The 17,393-nt window shown below is 37.8% G+C and overlaps 1 protein-coding gene across 3 annotated transcripts in view; it reads left to right on the top strand.

The window, feature by feature from the left end:
• Positions 1-17,393, top strand: part of prdm6 (PR domain containing 6) — a 139,664-nt gene that overhangs the window by 19,070 nt on the left and 103,201 nt on the right. The window lies entirely within an intron of this gene.

The raw sequence follows: 17,393 nt of genomic DNA, 5'->3' as shown, positions 1-17,393 counted from the left end.
AGAAAAGGACAGACTGAAAAGGAAGGAAGGAAGAAAAAACGGGGGAGAAAGTCTTGGTTCACTCCAGCTTGTTTTTATTGTTTATTTGTGTGTTTATTTATTGAAACTGGTATTAAATTACTTTGTTGGCTTCTGAAAATCCACCCAGTTATTGGAGACCCAGTAACTGTGTCCACCCTTTTTTGTTAAAGTGTTTTCACATATCTGGAACACATTAAAGGAAAATCCTTAAACAGAAAAACTATAAAGCCAAAAGATATGAATGAAATGAAATGTAAAATCTTCCTGCAAATTTATCTATTTGTGGCTACAGCAGAACTCAACTTTAGATTGTTTGCAGGTGATTTAGTAAGAAGTTAGTAAATGGAATCCTGTTACAATCCTGGATGTAGCAGTGGAAAATCTCAAACACACATCCAAATATTCCCACTTTGAGTTTCAGTTTCTTTTTGAGGGAAAGCGTGACAGGTTCTCATTCTCGACTCGAACCGGCGACCTCTCTATCTGAACCTCGAGTACGCTCTGATTGAAAAGAATGTGCAGTAAAAACACGAGCGCCGTCCTCTGACCTCGTCCTCTGGGGTTTTACAGGAGTTTTCTTTTTGGACAGATCAGAGACTAGATGAGCTGTCAGCACCGAGTCGGTGAATACGGCCCCAAACATCATAACTTCAGAGCCGCAGAGAAAGAAAAACTGGAGCTGCTCAGTTTGAGGCAAAATATTTTGTTAGTGTGGGATGTTGATGGGACACATGAGGATTCAGAAAATTCCAAAAGCCTGTTGGCATCTTGGCTTTTTGCATCATGAGGCTGTTTTCTTTGTCTGTTTCTGGCTGTCACTCTGTCCGTTTGTGTTTTCCTGTCCGTCCATCAGTGCAGAATTCCCATTGACTTTATGTTTTTAGTGGTTTGTGGTCACAGCATCCAGTAAAGGCTTTGTAATGTTTTCTTGACTGATGTCATTATTTCATGTTTATGTATTCTGGGTTTTATTAAAGCGCCTGATCGCTTTTGACATCATCGCTTTGATTACATAATCAGAAATGGTTTATGGCAAATTCCATATGGTGGTTTTCGTGTTGCTTGGATTTCACTGAGGCAAATACGTTTTTATCGGTGGAATTTATTAATAAAGCAGAAGCGGTCACACTGATAATATGACGTCAGATAGATGCCAGGAACAAAGCGTTAAGGCCCTGACATAATTTTCCAAATGTGACCATAAACTCAATATCTTTGGATTTTTGGGCACTCGACTTTTTTTTAGCCATGATGTGACATTAATTCTTCAAACAATCAACCAATTATTAAAACAAGTTATTATGTGTATTGATAATGACAGTAGCATTCCTCCAACTTAGAATTCAGTGATTGATTTAATAAATGAACGACAAATTATTGTTATATAAATATAGACAAAACTTTAAAAAGAAAATGTACAAAACTGGTGTTTGTCTGATTGATGAGAGTTTCTGTCATGTCCATATACACTTTTTTGAAGACTTTTCCTTATTTTTTGTTACTTAAACTGCTACAGTGTTGGATGCTCAAAATGACTATGGACAAAGTTTCAAACAATGAGGCCAGTGTATGCACAGCTTATCTCTGTTTCAACAATATGTTTATTGAGTTTTTAGAACTACAGGTGAAATACAGGTCAAATAAATCGTATACAGAAATATGAAAGAATATTCATCAGGAAAAAATAAATAAAAAACAAAACAAAAAAATAAAAAACAAAAACAAAAACAAAAAACAACAAAACAGATGGAGTATACAAAGTGTCATTCGATCATATCCCTCACGGATATATCACTTATATCACGTTATGTCTCTTCAAATTATATGACTCCAGGTTCCCCGGATTCCACCAACACTTGTGAAAGGTCCACTCCATCCATGTATAATATAAAAGGTTTCCAGACAATTTCAAACAGCTCCTTCTTCCCTTTCAAAATATAAGTTATCTTTTCCATAGCTAGAGATGAGGGCATGTCCCGTAACCAATGCCCCAGTTTTGGTCTGTTAATTTTTCTCCAATAGAATGCAATTAGACGTTTAGCATGCAAGAGGCACATATTTATGAGGGTCCTGTTTTCTTTTTGAGTCGTAGGAGTTGGTGGATAAAGTCCCTTGCACAACTTATCTGTGTGAGCCAAAAGATCAGGTTGCTGCTCTTACTACCCAGTTTTCCCAACTTTTTTTTTTTCAATTTTTGGCTCTCTGTGATATCATATATATAGAGAGAAAACACTTAAGGCTGTATTGGCTATATCCCATGAATGGCTGGGATATACCTAATAGGGCCATCTTGGGCACACAGTTCTAGAGGGTACCCAAGATGCCCAACAGGGTGTGAAATGTGAACCAAACTGGTCTCGAGCTCAACTTGTAAGCAGACTACTAGAACAAACCTTCTGTTTATGAAGACTAACCTATAAGAAAGCTGACTTAAAGGGAAGATAGCCTTAAAGGAGAAGAGGAGGGAGAAGCTAAAACAGCTCATTTTGAACTGAAAAGCTGCATCAGGGCTCATATTACATCAACAGGGACTATTTTGAGCTGTGAATCGTGCAAAGCTACCCCAGTATATGCAGGAACATAAAAGTGTGGTGGTAGATTAGTACTACTTTGATGTGATTGTAGTACTAATCTATGCATCTATGTTCCCAATGAAACCTCTTGGAGTTGCTTACATGACTGAGGACACCTGCTTTGTTTCCTCTGCCTTCTCCCGATCCAGTCAACATTCAGCAGAATCCACAGTCCTCCAACTGGGTTTGAAGTTTAGCCCCTTATATTGGTCTGTAGACCGTTTTTTTTTTTTCAAACTTTTTTGTGCCGATCGCATGCTAACGGACAATCTAGAAAATTTAAGACATGTTTGTATTCATATCTGTACATCTGTACAATACAGCCTCTATGTCATTTGGTATGGCATCACTTTTTTCTTGGATGTATGAAATGATAGAAATTATTTGGAATGTGCATTTGCATCATCATCTCATACCATTTCCCATCCATTGCTATATAAACCCAAACGAAACTTTGTCCAGAGACCTTTCTCTATCTTCTTGAATTCCTCTCCTGCCCATCTTCATGCTCTTCTTTTGTCATTTCTGAGTTAAAAACTCTTTAAACACCTCGGGGAATCATTTGCTTTCAGGTCAAACTGTGGCTGTCATAAACCACCACTCAGCCTGGTGCTGTTTGGTTAAACCCACTCGGTGAGTCGGGTTAACTCAGTTCATTTCTTGCTCTGCGTGACATTACCCTGTAGGCATGGTAACAGCAGGGGTTCAAGAACAAAGACTGGGGTTTTCCACCCAGACCTACATGTTAGAAAAACGTGTGTGTGTGTGTACATGTATATAGTCTCTTCATAATCCAGCAGCATGTTTGATCAGAGTGTTTTTCCAGTGTCAGAGCCGCTGGTTGTTTCCTCTCCTGTGCTGGTTTCTGTGGAGGCTTCACCTGCTGTGCTGAGCTATAGTACAAACATGTCCACTCTCTTCATGCCACATGTTTGAGCCAACGTTTGAAGTTCATTGTAGTACCCACAGTCATTTATCCTTTCTTTCAGCTCACCTCAGGCAGTATTGTATGATTATATGGTTTAAATTATAACTATAATTTTGTACTTTGTGAAAACAAATGTGAAATTTAATGCAGACTCTCTTTTTTCAGTGTTACCAACACTCCTGCTATCCTTTAGCTCCTTTTTATATATTACTGTACAAACACTGGCTTTCTTTAATCTCACCTTCCTAATGGTTAGAATTGATTGATGAGATAATGTGGGGGTTTTCTAAATTATTATTATTTTTATGTGTATAAGTTATGTAATTTTATTTTGTTGTGTTGTGCACATCAACTGTATAAATGAACAGACCACTGTGACTCTATTCATGGGTTCGTGAGCTCTGGGATGGTTTGTTCGTACAATTAAACACACAGAAAGTCATATTATTTGTCAGATAATTGTGTTAAAAATACTCAAAGACACCAGCAGCACAAACTTGACCAAGAGGTCCAGTTCACTGACTCCAATTAGTGAAGGGGAACCCCAGCAGACAGCTAGCAGCTATAGCTGCCTCTGCTATCACCCACCTGTCTGTCAAAGAAAGCACTGGTCAGTGTTTAAAAACCATCGAACAAAGCACCAGTGTGCAATGTGTCTGCTCTGTGTCAGATAAATTTTTGAGCTAACAAGTTATCCTGGAGTCCATGCTAGGTAAGCTAGCCATGTGTTCTTATCTAATCTCACCAGAAAGATTTAAGGCGAAAATAATCCCAAGATATACGATTCTGCATTCTTTTCTCCAGTGTGTGTGTGTGTGTGTGTGTGTGTGTGTGTGTGTGTGTGTGTGTGTGTGTGTGTGTGTGTGTGTGTGTGTGTGTGTGTGTGCACATGTCTGCCTTCTGCACAACTATCCCTATGATTATATTAGTTATTGGTGGTTGCTCAAAATCATCAAACTGGCTGCATTCCAGTTTTTTCACAACATTTTTGTTCATATTCAGTTTTATGATTTGTGTCAAATGAGCTGTCAGCCCTGGAAAAACATTCTTTAGAAATGGCCTGAAGGAAGTGAGAGACTGTTGTTCAGTTTGGAGCTAAAAACAAGTAAAACAGTTTTAATGTACTGGAAATTTTTTAAATCCTCTAAATAGCTCAGTAACGCTGGGATTTTCTGTCAGTGGTCAGTTTTAAGAAGTAGCATCAGAGCAGAGGGTGTGGGTCATGGCCACAGATGGGTCAGCTGGATGCTGAAGCAGCCTCATGATGTGCAATAGGCAGTCTTCTGGGTTGGGTCTTGAAGACAGCTGCTGAAGGGAGGATTGAACTTTATTGATCTAGCTCTTTTGAAAACAGTAGGGCTTGATAGGAAGAAGACAGGAGAAGAAATGAAAAGACAGAGTGGAAATGACACAAAGTGTGAAAAAGCATTTATAAAAACAGAAAAGAAAACGGTATGCAAATCTCAGAAATGTGATCAGGGAAATCTTCACACCAATTTCTCAATATTATTATCCAAAAAAACAATTTTAGCTTTCTAGACTTTTGCCTTTCCTGTGGTCGAGCTATCAGACTTTCAGGGTTGAGATGAAATCAGAGTGGCACAGTGACAGGAGCAAGCAGTTCATGCTCTGAAGGCCACAAGGCCAAAATGTTAGCATACTTGTTAGCCTGGCCAAATGCATTGGTGTGTTTGAAATTTGGCAACTTTTTGTGTTTGTGCTAGTGCTTATGTGCTGATTTTATAAATTCATTTTATCCAACGAAGCAGTGACAAGATTGTGATTATACAAAAGTTTCACAAATTTAAATCTGTGCTTCAAACTTGGCTAGATCATTGAGATTTAATAGGTGACTTGAATATAAATGAAGGCCTGGAATAATGAGGCATGGATGATATAAATAGTCTTTTTTGAGCTTTAATTAATAGGGTGTTGTGGGTGCTGTTCTATCCCACCTAGTTGAGCTGGTGACCCAGATGCCATAAGGCCCGGGTTCATAACCACCCTGGGCCATTTACTGCATGTCTTCCCCTGCTCTCTCCCGGCGTTCCTGTTCTGTCATAATAATAGCTAAAAAAAAAAAAATGTGTCATGGTGTGCATGGAAAAACTGACTCATTCTAAAATTATTGTTTCTGTCTGATTAGAATGTTTCAGGCTAAGACATACAAATACAGACTTTTGACAAATTAAAAGAAAAACCTGAACTCTTGACCTTGAAGGAATGGATTCAGTGAATGCAGCGATTATGCCCCACATTAGTATGGAATGTGGAACTGCTACTCTTGTTTACGTCTTTTCCACTGATGCAGACAATGCTCAATCTAAACCCTGTTTCGCACATTGCAAACAAAATAAATGGTCCTAAAGAGGCACTGAAACCATGTCTACGTGAGGGGCTACTGCAATAAATTTACCAATGATTGGCAGATGCAGCCCACAGATTTTGCCCATTAATAATTGGCTCTTAAACCTGCCAATATGGAGGCTGGCTCTTAAAAGGCAAAGACGCAGAAATGGCAACAAGTTGACGTAAAAGAGGAAAGAGCTTTTTTTTAGAGCCAAAACTTTAAAGTTTAAAAGTACAAAAGCAGATTCCTTATTGAAGTTATTGCAGTCTTCTTGGTTGTCACATTTCTGCAGAAACCTTTAAGCATCTATATTGAGCACTTTTCCAGTCTCACTGACCACTCAAAACACTTAAGACTGCGAGTCACATAAGACTTTAAAACTACATTTAAAGAATCATTAGTCAACTCAAATTAAAAAAAAAAAAATTGCCGAAAAAGTAAAATGAAGTCAGACCTAAGCGTGATGAGGAGCTGCTGGAGATGAGCTATGGTTTGGGTAATTTGGGTCAACAGGACTGTTGGAAGGAGCTGAGTTGTGCCATGGACTGCAGCACAGATAAAGTTGTTCCAATGGGTGGTGGTCTCTGTCCTTTTGGTGGTGGGCTGCTGCCCCCCTCTGCTTCTTACTGTTGTGTGAGAAAGCAGCACCTCTGCTTCCAGACAAGAACTTTCTGCTGTTGACGTTGAGGTGAATCAGGGTCGGTTATCCAAATATTATCCGTTTCTCTGAGCGATTATTAGCCCTCAGATTTATGACTCTGCTCGCCGCTTGCTGAAAACACAGTTTCAGATGGTGAGGCTGCTCTGGCTGTGTGCAGAGGCCCAGACTGTTGCTCTTGGGCATGATGGCAGCGGTGGTGATGGCAGCAACGGCAGCACAGTTTATAAGGCTTAGTGCTGAAAAATGGACCCCTCAGCGACACGTTGTGTTTTTAAAGAAACTGAACGATTGAATAGCAGTGTGTCAGATGGGGTGAATAAGCAGGACTGTGGCTTTATTTAACCTTCCATTTATTTTTGGCAGGCTGAACAAATCATGTGGCTGTGGAAGATTTAACATTCAGAGTGACAATAACGAGGAGAATCAAATGTCTACAGATATGAATAGTACCCTTATGGGACGTATTGTCTAAGGTTGAGGAAAAAGAGATCAAGGCAAAGAGATCCAAAACAATTGCAAAGCAACAATGAATAAATGACTAAAAAAAGATACTAAAGGAATATAAATAGAGACAAAATGACCACAAAGACAAAGATAATGACAATGTAGGGCTACTAAAGGCCTGCATGAACACAGCTGACCACAAAGAAACACAAAATGAGTGCAAAGAGAAGCAAAAATTTACCAGAGGTCTTAAATGACTACTAAGACACAGACATGGCCACAAAGGGGCACAAAGTGAGCATGAAGAGAAACAAAATGATGGCAGAGACTCAAAAATGACCACGGACACACAAAATGGCTACATAAAGATCAAAAATCACCATAAAAACACATAAGTGAACACAAAGATGAATAAAATTGCCACAAAGAGACAGAAAAATAATCAAATAGAGAGGTTAAATGACCACAAAGACGCAAAAATGACCACAAAGACACAAAAATGACAAAAGAGATACAAAATCACTGCAGACGTGGCCCCACAGTCCTGTAATCAAGTCAGTTGTGCAAGTTGTGAATGCAGAGATCTTTTATAGTAAGATTAGAAAAAGGAGGAAGAGGTGAAGGAGGAGAGCGGTGTGAGCGAGGACAGAGGAGGAGGAGACATGGTAAGATAACAGGGAGGAGGAGGAGGCAGATGAAGAGAGCAGATAACAGTGGAATTAGCGGATAATCATTGATTAGCTGTAAAAGTGAAGTGTGCAAGCATTGATCCGCTCTCAGGAACAGTTTTACAGGATTTGGACTGAAAAAGAAGAACGAGAAGAAGAAAACGGTGCGTTTAGTACAGAAGAAGAAGAAGAGGGTGGAGAGGCTGACTTTTTCTGATGCTGATGTTTGTCTTTTGTAACAGCTGACAGATGTGGTCAGCTGATGAGAAAAGCATGTGGTTGGTCAGACTGAGTTCTGAATAAAAGAAGAGCGTTGGTGGTTTAATGTCACTCTATCAAGACTACATACTTATTAGCATGTAAGCTTTCTCATGTTTTAGTTCAATTATTACCAATGACGTTAAATTACACACTGTGTAGTTTTGATTTTAAAGGTTTTGGAAACTTACAGGTTAAGCTGGTTCATTATCCATATAACATCCCAGGAAGTCTGTTCATCTGGATGTAGCATTTTCACTGGGAGAACTGCTTTGTCACTCATATATATACACCTTTCTGGGATTTCCTTACCTGTGTGATCGATCGTGCATCAAAATAAAAGTATTAAAACTTATTGCACAGTCATTAATTCTGCATGAAGGGTCTGAGGGCAGATTTGTTGTGTGATTTACAGTCTGGAAAACCCCTCACAGGGAAATTTGTGATTTATTGTTTTCAGCTATAAATACCACGATTACATTTTGTGACTTGCGACTTGCAGTTACTTCAACTTTGCAGGTTTGCAGAAAAAAAAATACCTACATAGTGTTTTGTGTGTGTGTGCATTGTGTGTTTGGGGGTCTTTTTCTTTCGAAGCCTCTGTTTTTACCATCACCATATGGGGGGGGGTTAGCATAGCATATAAGGATTAGATGGTGGCATATTAAGTTGTTCAGTCAGCTACTGCTAGCATGCTTGGCTGGTTACTTACAGATAATTTCCTGTTAATTGGTGCTAATGAACAAAAATACTAGGAATTTATTCACAGAAACCCCCCACAAAATTCCTGGGTGGGCAATGTGATACATTATCCCATATTATTTGTCAAATAATTGTATTTAAAATGTTCCAAAATGAACCAACAGCACACAGTGGAGATGAGGCCTAGCTGATGCGCCATATAGACAAAAGTTGGGCTACCCCTGATCACTGATCTTGATCTGGGTTTTAGCCTGGCGTTCTTAGCGCCAGTGAAGGGAAATCTTAATGGTTCAGCTTACCAGAAACAATTTGGAAAATTCTATGCTTCCATTTTTGTGGGAGCAGTTTGGGAAAGGCCCTTTTCTCTTCCAGGATGACTGTGCCCCAGTTCACAAAACAAGTTCCATAAAGGCATGTTGGATAAGTTTAGTGTGGAAAAACTGGACTGACCTGCATAGAGCCCTGAACTCTGACCCTAAAAATGTTCTTCTGGATGAACAGGCAAAAGTTTCCACAGACGCTGCTTGAAATCTTGTGGAAAACCTTCTCAGAATAATGGAAGCTGTTAGAGCTGCAAAGGGAGGGATCTGTTTAAAATGGGATGTCATAAAAGCTGTGGATGCAACGAATAGGTGGCCTAATACCTGTCAATCACTGGAATCACACCTGTGACCTTAAGCCTTCATAAGTTTGAAATGGTTGCGTTATTTAAAAAAATTGCCCTTTAATAGGTGAGATGGACTCTAGCCATCAGTTGTTATGAAGGGGGAAAATTAGTTGTAAAGACCATAATAATAACTGTAAGCACTTTTATTTCTGTATTATATTTGCACATTTTAACATGGAAGTCTGTGGAGATTAACTCACTTTTGGAGTTGGCCCCAAGTGGAGGCCAAGACCAACTTGCAGTACAGAAACTGCACTTTTTTAAAAAAACTTTTACATTTTTCACCCTTTAATGCTACTTTCAGGACATACAGTAAATATTTGTCATTGCTTTTTGCTTTTGACAAAAAAATACAAAATCAATTTAAAATGATTCAAACACAGTTATTCAACTGGAATTAAATACATGGCATATATTAAAAGATCTTAAATCTTAAATATAGATAAAATGCCCCAAAAGAGGGAAAATGTTATGTTGTAAGATGGTGTTAAGGAAATTGTTTAAGGCCCTCATCTTTGACTTTGATTTCTTTTCATGCTGTGAGCAGCCCTCTAACCCTGACCTGAACCCCTAACTGTTTTTACACATCATTTAACACCATAAAATTGTAGTGTTCATTTTGAATGTAACCACACAATATGACGTTGCTTTGGGTAACAGAGAAATTTATGTTTCTAGTGTGTTTGCGTCTGTTTTGGGTTTTTTTTCCCCCTTTTTTTGCAGTGTTTTGGGGCCTAAATAGAACATTTAGAAACCTAACATTGCTCAGATGCAAAAGTCTTTCTCCCAGCAGTCATAACTCACTCCTCAAGTCAGTCTTCCACCCTTTTTTTCCCCCCCAAGACCTTAAAGAACACAAAGGTTATGGTATTAATTATCCAGTTCCAGGGGTTTTAATTAGTTACAAATATGTTTTAGTTTTTGAATCGCACACTTATTACATATACAGTGTCCATTATAAAATAGTTTTTGTTGTTTTGCAGAGAGAATTCAGAGTCTGAAGTCTGTTGACACTTGGTTTGTGTGTGTGTGTGTGTGTGTGTGTGTGTGTGTGTGTGTGTGTGTGTGTGTGTGTGTGTGTGTGTGTCTCTTGACATACTGAAGATGGAAAAACTGAACTGTCACACCAAATATCACCTAATAGCAGCTTCATTTCATAACAAACAAAACTGTTCTGTGTTAAAATAAAAGCTTCAAACACACTCCCATATGCTTCCGTGTGTGTGTGTGTGTGTGTGTGTGTGTGTGTGTGTGTGTGTGTGTGTGTGTGTGTGTGTGATAGAGGAAGTGTTGTAACGCCTTCAGAAATGATAACTCACAGCTGCATTAGTGACTTACTGACACACACAAAGTGATAAATGCATTTAACGCACGCACACACTTGTCTCACTCATATCGTCGTCTGACGGCGAAGTGGCCATTTACATGCCAGTGTTGGTTCAGAGCGACAGTTAAGTGTTTTTAACTGATAGCTGAAATGCATTCCTGTCTGCAAACACACACACGCACACACTCACACATATCACAGAGTACCTCTGCTCTTGGTCCAGACAAGGAGAAGATTTACTCTCTGTAATTAGGTCAGAAGGTCAAAACACTGTTGGTAAATTGTAGTCTCTCCTTCTGTGTGTGTGTGTGTGTGTGTGTGTGTGTGTGTGTGTGTGTGTGTGTGTGTGTGTGTGTGTGTGTGTGTGTGTGTGTGAGAGAGAGAGTGTGTATGCGCGCATTCCAGGGTGTTGATTGAGGCTGTGCAGGTCCCTCATTAACAGCCATCAATCACAAATACGTCCAAATTCAAATTCCTGAGCTCGAAAGCAAAAATTAATTATTAAATATTTAATCTATGAAAGCTACATATATCCATGCTCCAGGGTAACAAATAAGAGCGTCTATTTAGCCTGATATGTGTGTGTGTGTGTGTGTGTATTTATGTGTGTGTGGACAGTGACAGAGCAGTAAGTGAAGACCTGACAGCAGAGATCAATGACTGAAAGAGAGAGCTGTAATCCACTCTCTTAAAAAGACACACAAGCTGTCACTGGTTTCTGTGTCTGCACGTCTGTGTGTGTGTGTGTGTGAGAGAGAGTGTGTGTGTTATTCTCCCCTCTTACCTCCAGTTTTCTGGTTCTTGTAAAGCTAAAGAGGCGGATGCAGATAGATTAGGCTCTCTCACCCTCCACTTCAGCTCTATTGAAAAGTTAAAACTAAATAATCAGTTTTGCTTGACTTTATGTAACTTGCCACACTTTCCACACTAATAAGGACAGAAAACATCCAATACTCAAAGTAAGGAGCAGATCTGAACAATCTTTCTCTAAACAATATTGTGAAATAATAGTAGAAATGTCTGAAAGTGGATTTTATGCCACAGCTTGCACATGTCCTAGTAAAGTGTTCCTCTGCAGCACTCGGTGCAACATTAACTAAAGGTATTAACAAAACAACCACTTACTGATAAATGTCAAATGTGTTGTGTTGAAGAGATATCAGTTGAAACTGAATTAGGGCTGCGGTGTATGTTGTTACATTATTAATCTAAAACCTGAAATGGGAGGAAATGTCTTCATACTGTATATCTATATGTAAAATGTAACTTCTTGGTGGTGAAAGAGGGTAATTTAAATAAGTACCTTTAAGTGTATTGTCAGAGCAGAGTGCTTTGCCACATGAAAATGTGTTATGCATGACTTTCTCAATATCGTCAGGACTTTTACCAGAATTGAAAGATAAAATCTTTAAAAGTTATAATTGTGATGAAAAGCTGTCAAACTCCGGCGTCTGCAGATTTATACATGGGAGTAAAATGGAAAGCTTTGCTGTGTTGGGAAAAATAAGACAAGTGTGGATATGATGTGGTGTGGATTTTTTCTACTGTTTTATAAACTACATAGAATTATTCAAAAGATTAAACAAAGATGAAATGGTGTGTTAGTCATTGCAGTTTCTTTGAATAAAGCTCCCAAGACACTGCGCTTTCTGCAGAAGCAGCACTTATAGTATGTATAATGTGTGGTCTCAGTGTGAGAAAACAAACCAGTGCGCTGCTGTAAGGGTCATCTGTCCCGAACAAACTGAGGGTCAAACAAGGAGAATTTACTTAGCTTTAACAGACTGAAGCTACAAAGAAAAAAAAATCTCGTTTTGTTACGACTGTTGTGCTCAGATGGAAAAATGACAGCTGGAGCCGTGAAGCCAATCCGGCAGCCTGGCAATGTTTGCAACATTTTCTGTCTGTTCAACTAAACAACATTTTCTCTTTGGCCGTTTATCTTATGGCTGGAATTTTGTTGCGATGGATTTGATAAACACAGGCGGCCAAAACGTCTTTGACAGAACAGCATCGAGCTAGAAACCAGCTGCTGGTCTGAGAGGCCCAAGTTCACTGGAGCTTCAGATGTCATATGTAAACTCAGCAAAAGGTGGCCCTGCCAATGAGAAAGTGATATAATATAATATCAAGGGTAAAACTTTAAATCAGCACAGATTCATGACAAAAAATGGTAAAATTCAAACGTACAGAAATAACTTTTAAATGTGTTTTACTATATATATATATATATATATATATATAAAAAAAGTAACCACAGCACGTGACTGAATGCTAAAACCATTTCAGGAAATTCAAAATGCTTCAATGAGGCAAAGACACAAATTACAAAAAAGGAAAAAAAAATGTAAAAGTCTACGAAAACAAAAAATAGGATTCAGCTAATCAGTCAGTTTTACCAAGAGTCAGACGAGAGTGCTGTTAATCCTACAGTGCACAACACTATTGGATGATAGCATGCAGAGGACTAATACTGAAACAAGTTTTAATATATTTGCTGAAGTACTTTACTGTATATTTTGCTTTGTGCATTTTTAAAGCTTTAGGAAAAACAAATCTACCGGATACATCATTGTTGTTTGTCATTATCTGAAATACGATTTAAAAAAACCACACAAAAAACAAAACCATCATGAAAAAATACTTTAAGGACACTCATTCACTACTGTACACGGTGAATATAAAGCCAGCAGGTTACATTTTTTAAAACTATTTTGGAAAATCTAAATGTTAAAAAATGAACAAGTAAACTTCTGAATAGAACAGAACAGCAATATTTCAAAGTGACTGATTGTTAATGTGAAATATCTAATGCTTCTAATCTCCGTGATGCTGCATGATTATAAATAAAGCACCTCATCAGTCATCCCCAGGAGAAATGTTGCTGTAGATAATAATTATGAGCCCTCATTTATTAAAAACAAAACAAAACAAAACAAAACAAACTTTACTGGCAACCTCCTGGAATTTGAAAACATAAAATTAAAAAGACGGGGGGGGGCAGTGCCAGAAACTGCAGTTCCTCTAATGTCCACTTGAGGCTGGCTCCAAAGTGAGTTCATTCTTATACATTCCCATATTAAAAATATCCAGATTTACAGCAGAAATAAACATTTTCACAGTATAGTGCATGTACTAAAAACGATTTTTGGGATGCGACTTGGCAGTAAATAGCAGTGTCTATGTCTCTGCATTGCACTCATATAGTTTATTAATGCAGTGTGCTAACCCATCTCACCAAAGTTAGTAATTAACCATTTCTGTTTAATTATAGTAACCTCCTCCACCCCCTGAACCCACCCACCCCCTCCCGCCCAAAACATATGAGAATGGCCAACACTGAGGCTTTAAAATGCCCCCAGACCAATGGGCAAAGCCATCATGCCTCTCGGAGTCTTTATGTACAGTCTGTTTACTTAACTGCGTTAATCATAGATCATTTTTTTCACCAGCTTCTCATGTGAAGGTTTACTGCATAAATTAAATAGTATTTATCACAGAAAACTCAACATCCTTGTGAATTGCACAAAAAAGCTAATTTGGAAGTTTTTGTGTCTTAATTATGTAAAACAGAGAAAATGTGGAAATAGTTTCAGGCCACAAGATAAACAACCTAGAAAAAAAATGTACACTTAATCATATAAAGTAGTTTATGTGAAATGGACAAAGATTCGGATAAGGGCAGGAGAGTGTGCAGGCAGTCCAACAGCGACAGACAGTAAAGTGCTTACATACAGAGAATAATAAATGAGGCTGTTTCCTCTGATTCTCACAGTCATTTACTGCATTGATTGTTTGTTGGCTGTATGGACAGCAGAGAGGCAGGCTATTGGCTCAGGTCATCACCTTATAAACACACTCAACGCCGCCTCAATACAGTCACACTGCATCTTTACCACGGATGGACGGAGGGATGGATTAATAATGAACACACACACAGACGGAGGCTGAGGGAGATCGACTCCTTTTAAGTGCTTATGATCGCTATTAGCTGTGCACTCTTCAGATTTCTGTTGATTTATTTACTCATTTTTAATTGTCTCATGCCTGTTGCCTTTGCAGCAGATATCTAAATGTCAACTTCTCATATACAATTTACATTGGTCGAGTAATATTTGAGTTGCACATTTTCAAATCAATGTAAAATGATAACTTCAGACTCTCCATGCTACTAAAAGATCTGTTGTTGAAGGAACTGAAAGCTTGAATAGGGAATGAAATCATTGAGCCTGAGGGTGGCACTAGAGGTCACTGGGTCAGTATAAATACAAGAAACATTAAATCTCTGGGGAATGTGATCAGCAAATTTCCCACCAGTTCAAACACTTAATTTTAATGTTTTCCGTTTAAAAGTGGATTTGTGGTTTTCTTTAGGGGAACAGACTGAGAGATCTCATCTTTGAGCCAGGAGCAACAGGAAAAAAAGCAAGCTGCTTCTTCCTCTTAATGGACCCTTGTTTGGTTTACGTTTCAGCTCCATTCTTCTTATTTGATGTGCAGCCTTCCACCGTTGCTGTGAAAAAGTATTTTTAGGCCTCGATGTTAAAGCTGGCAGACGGAGCTGTAAGGCTTTTAAGCAGGTGTAAATCAGGTCTGTGTAACGTTTAACGCCCAGCAGGCTGTAATCATCACAGCTCCAGCTGACTGTGGATAAGAGCCTAATGAGTAGCTGCAGAATCTTGTTTAAAACATTTCAAATCAAATTAAGTTATTTGTCTGAGCTGCAAGTGCACAACTCGTTATCGTTTTCAGTTCATTCTTAAGAAAAGAGGCTGACCCTTACACTGGTATATCATCACACTATAAATCGTAAATTAACAAAAAGATATATATTTTCAGTTCACATTTTAATCTGCAACTCCCTACCAGTGTCATGAGAGATGCTATCTTAAACACTGAGATAAATTTTAATGTTGGATGAAATTTTGGAAGTGACAGCTCTAATAGGACAATTTAGAATCTTCTAGAGTTCATTAGAAAATCTTCATCTATTCTCATCTATGTGCAATTGATGTTTTTTAAGGGGGTTATTCCTTTAAAAAAGACATAATTGTTTGATTGTTGTTGCATTCCATATATATATTATGTAGATTATCAAAAATGTATTTTTTCAACATTTACTTTAGTTTTGCAGTCCCATGAGATTAAACAAAAATGTGTCAAAAAAACAAGAAACAATCAAATTGCCACATGTTGGATTGTTAAAAAAAGAAGGGGGCCCTGTAAATGTTAAATAAAAGCAAGCACACATAAAAATAAGTATGCACTTAATAGTAACATCAAAGTTATTTTATTTTTAAGAATAACTATTTGTGATAGTAGTAACCTTGGTATTTTATGTGTTTTAGCTTCTTCTTCTTATAGTAAATGTTGTATTATTTTTAATATTACATTTTACTTTTAGTTTTTCAGTTTGGCATTATGTTTATATGGGGTTTTATGTTTTGTATCCATATTCTTTGATTACTTTGAGTCAGTCCCTGGTGTTTGAATGTGCTATATAAATAAAACCAATCTGACTCTTTTAAATCTAAATTTCCCTTATTATTCCAGAGAAGGAACTACATAACTCTGGATGTTGATAGTAGCTATATTGTGGTGGTAGGGCATGGCTGAATGCTACAGAAAAAAGTGTCAGTTGGAGACCATTCGTTAATCACTATATTTGACAAGGCTGAGCTTTTATTAGTTTTACTATTATTATTTTTCCAACATTTTGAAAATAATGTCAATTTTTGAGCTAGTTATCTAGTAAGTTACATGCAACATGCCCACTCTGCTTTGTTCAAGTGTACACAGCACCAAAAACTTTTTGTTACCCTTGAAATTTTGTTTTGTTTGTTTTTGTTTTTTTGATGTACATGGCAGACTTCAGACACCAGTCTGTATAGTTTGTTTACAGAGTCTCTGAAATCACTTGGTTTTTCTTGATGGATATAAACCATAACATCTGAAATGCGTAAACTTTTTCATTGTAGGCTACTGAGCATTTTATTTGGAAACTGGCAGAGGAATAGAACAGTTCTGTGTTACTGTCTGCATTCCATTTTTTTCCAGAATCAATTTGGTCATTTCAGTTAAGTTGTTATTGTTTGAAAATGTTTTGTTTTTTTAGTGTCAGTTGAATTATTTGTGGTGATTTTGTTGGTGGAAAGATTTATTGTGTTTAAAATAAAAACAAATACAATACCTTTTGAAGGTAACTGACTTAATCATGTAAACATCCCACTTTTACTGTCATCAGTACCTTCTAAAGCGTTCTGTATTTACAAATCTCACCATATTGACTAAAGCTAAGTACATTTTCTTTACATTAATTTAGTTATAGTTTTGTCTACTACATACAACTTAAATTGTCAAGGTTTGCTGTGTGGCAGGCAAAGCAGAGAGGCGATCTGGAAGACCTGGGAGCCAAGGCATAAAACCTTGCCTAACCTTAAAAAAACAAAAAAAAGCTAACAGGAAGACATAGAACAAGCAAAGACAGATTCAAATATACACACACGGAATAATGAGGGAACAGGTTGGAATACAGCTGACTCTAATCATGATCTGATGAGGCAAGGGAAGCAAAACAGAACCCAGAGAGACTATCAAATTAAAACAGGAAATTACTAACACTGAGACTAGAATAAGACATACGAACTTGACACAAAGACAGATGATAACAAAACACACAGACAAGACTGAGGGCACAGAATGGGGTACAAAAGGGGATAAGCAACCTCCTATAAACTTAATGCACAGATAACTGGAACGAAACCACAACAAAAACAGAATAACAACAATACAGA

The sequence above is a fragment of the Oreochromis aureus genome, linkage group 12 (genome assembly GCF_013358895.1).
Source record: "Oreochromis aureus strain Israel breed Guangdong linkage group 12, ZZ_aureus, whole genome shotgun sequence".
NCBI lineage: Eukaryota > Metazoa > Chordata > Actinopteri > Cichliformes > Cichlidae > Oreochromis > Oreochromis aureus.
This window is presented reverse-complemented; position numbering and strand designations above follow the sequence as displayed.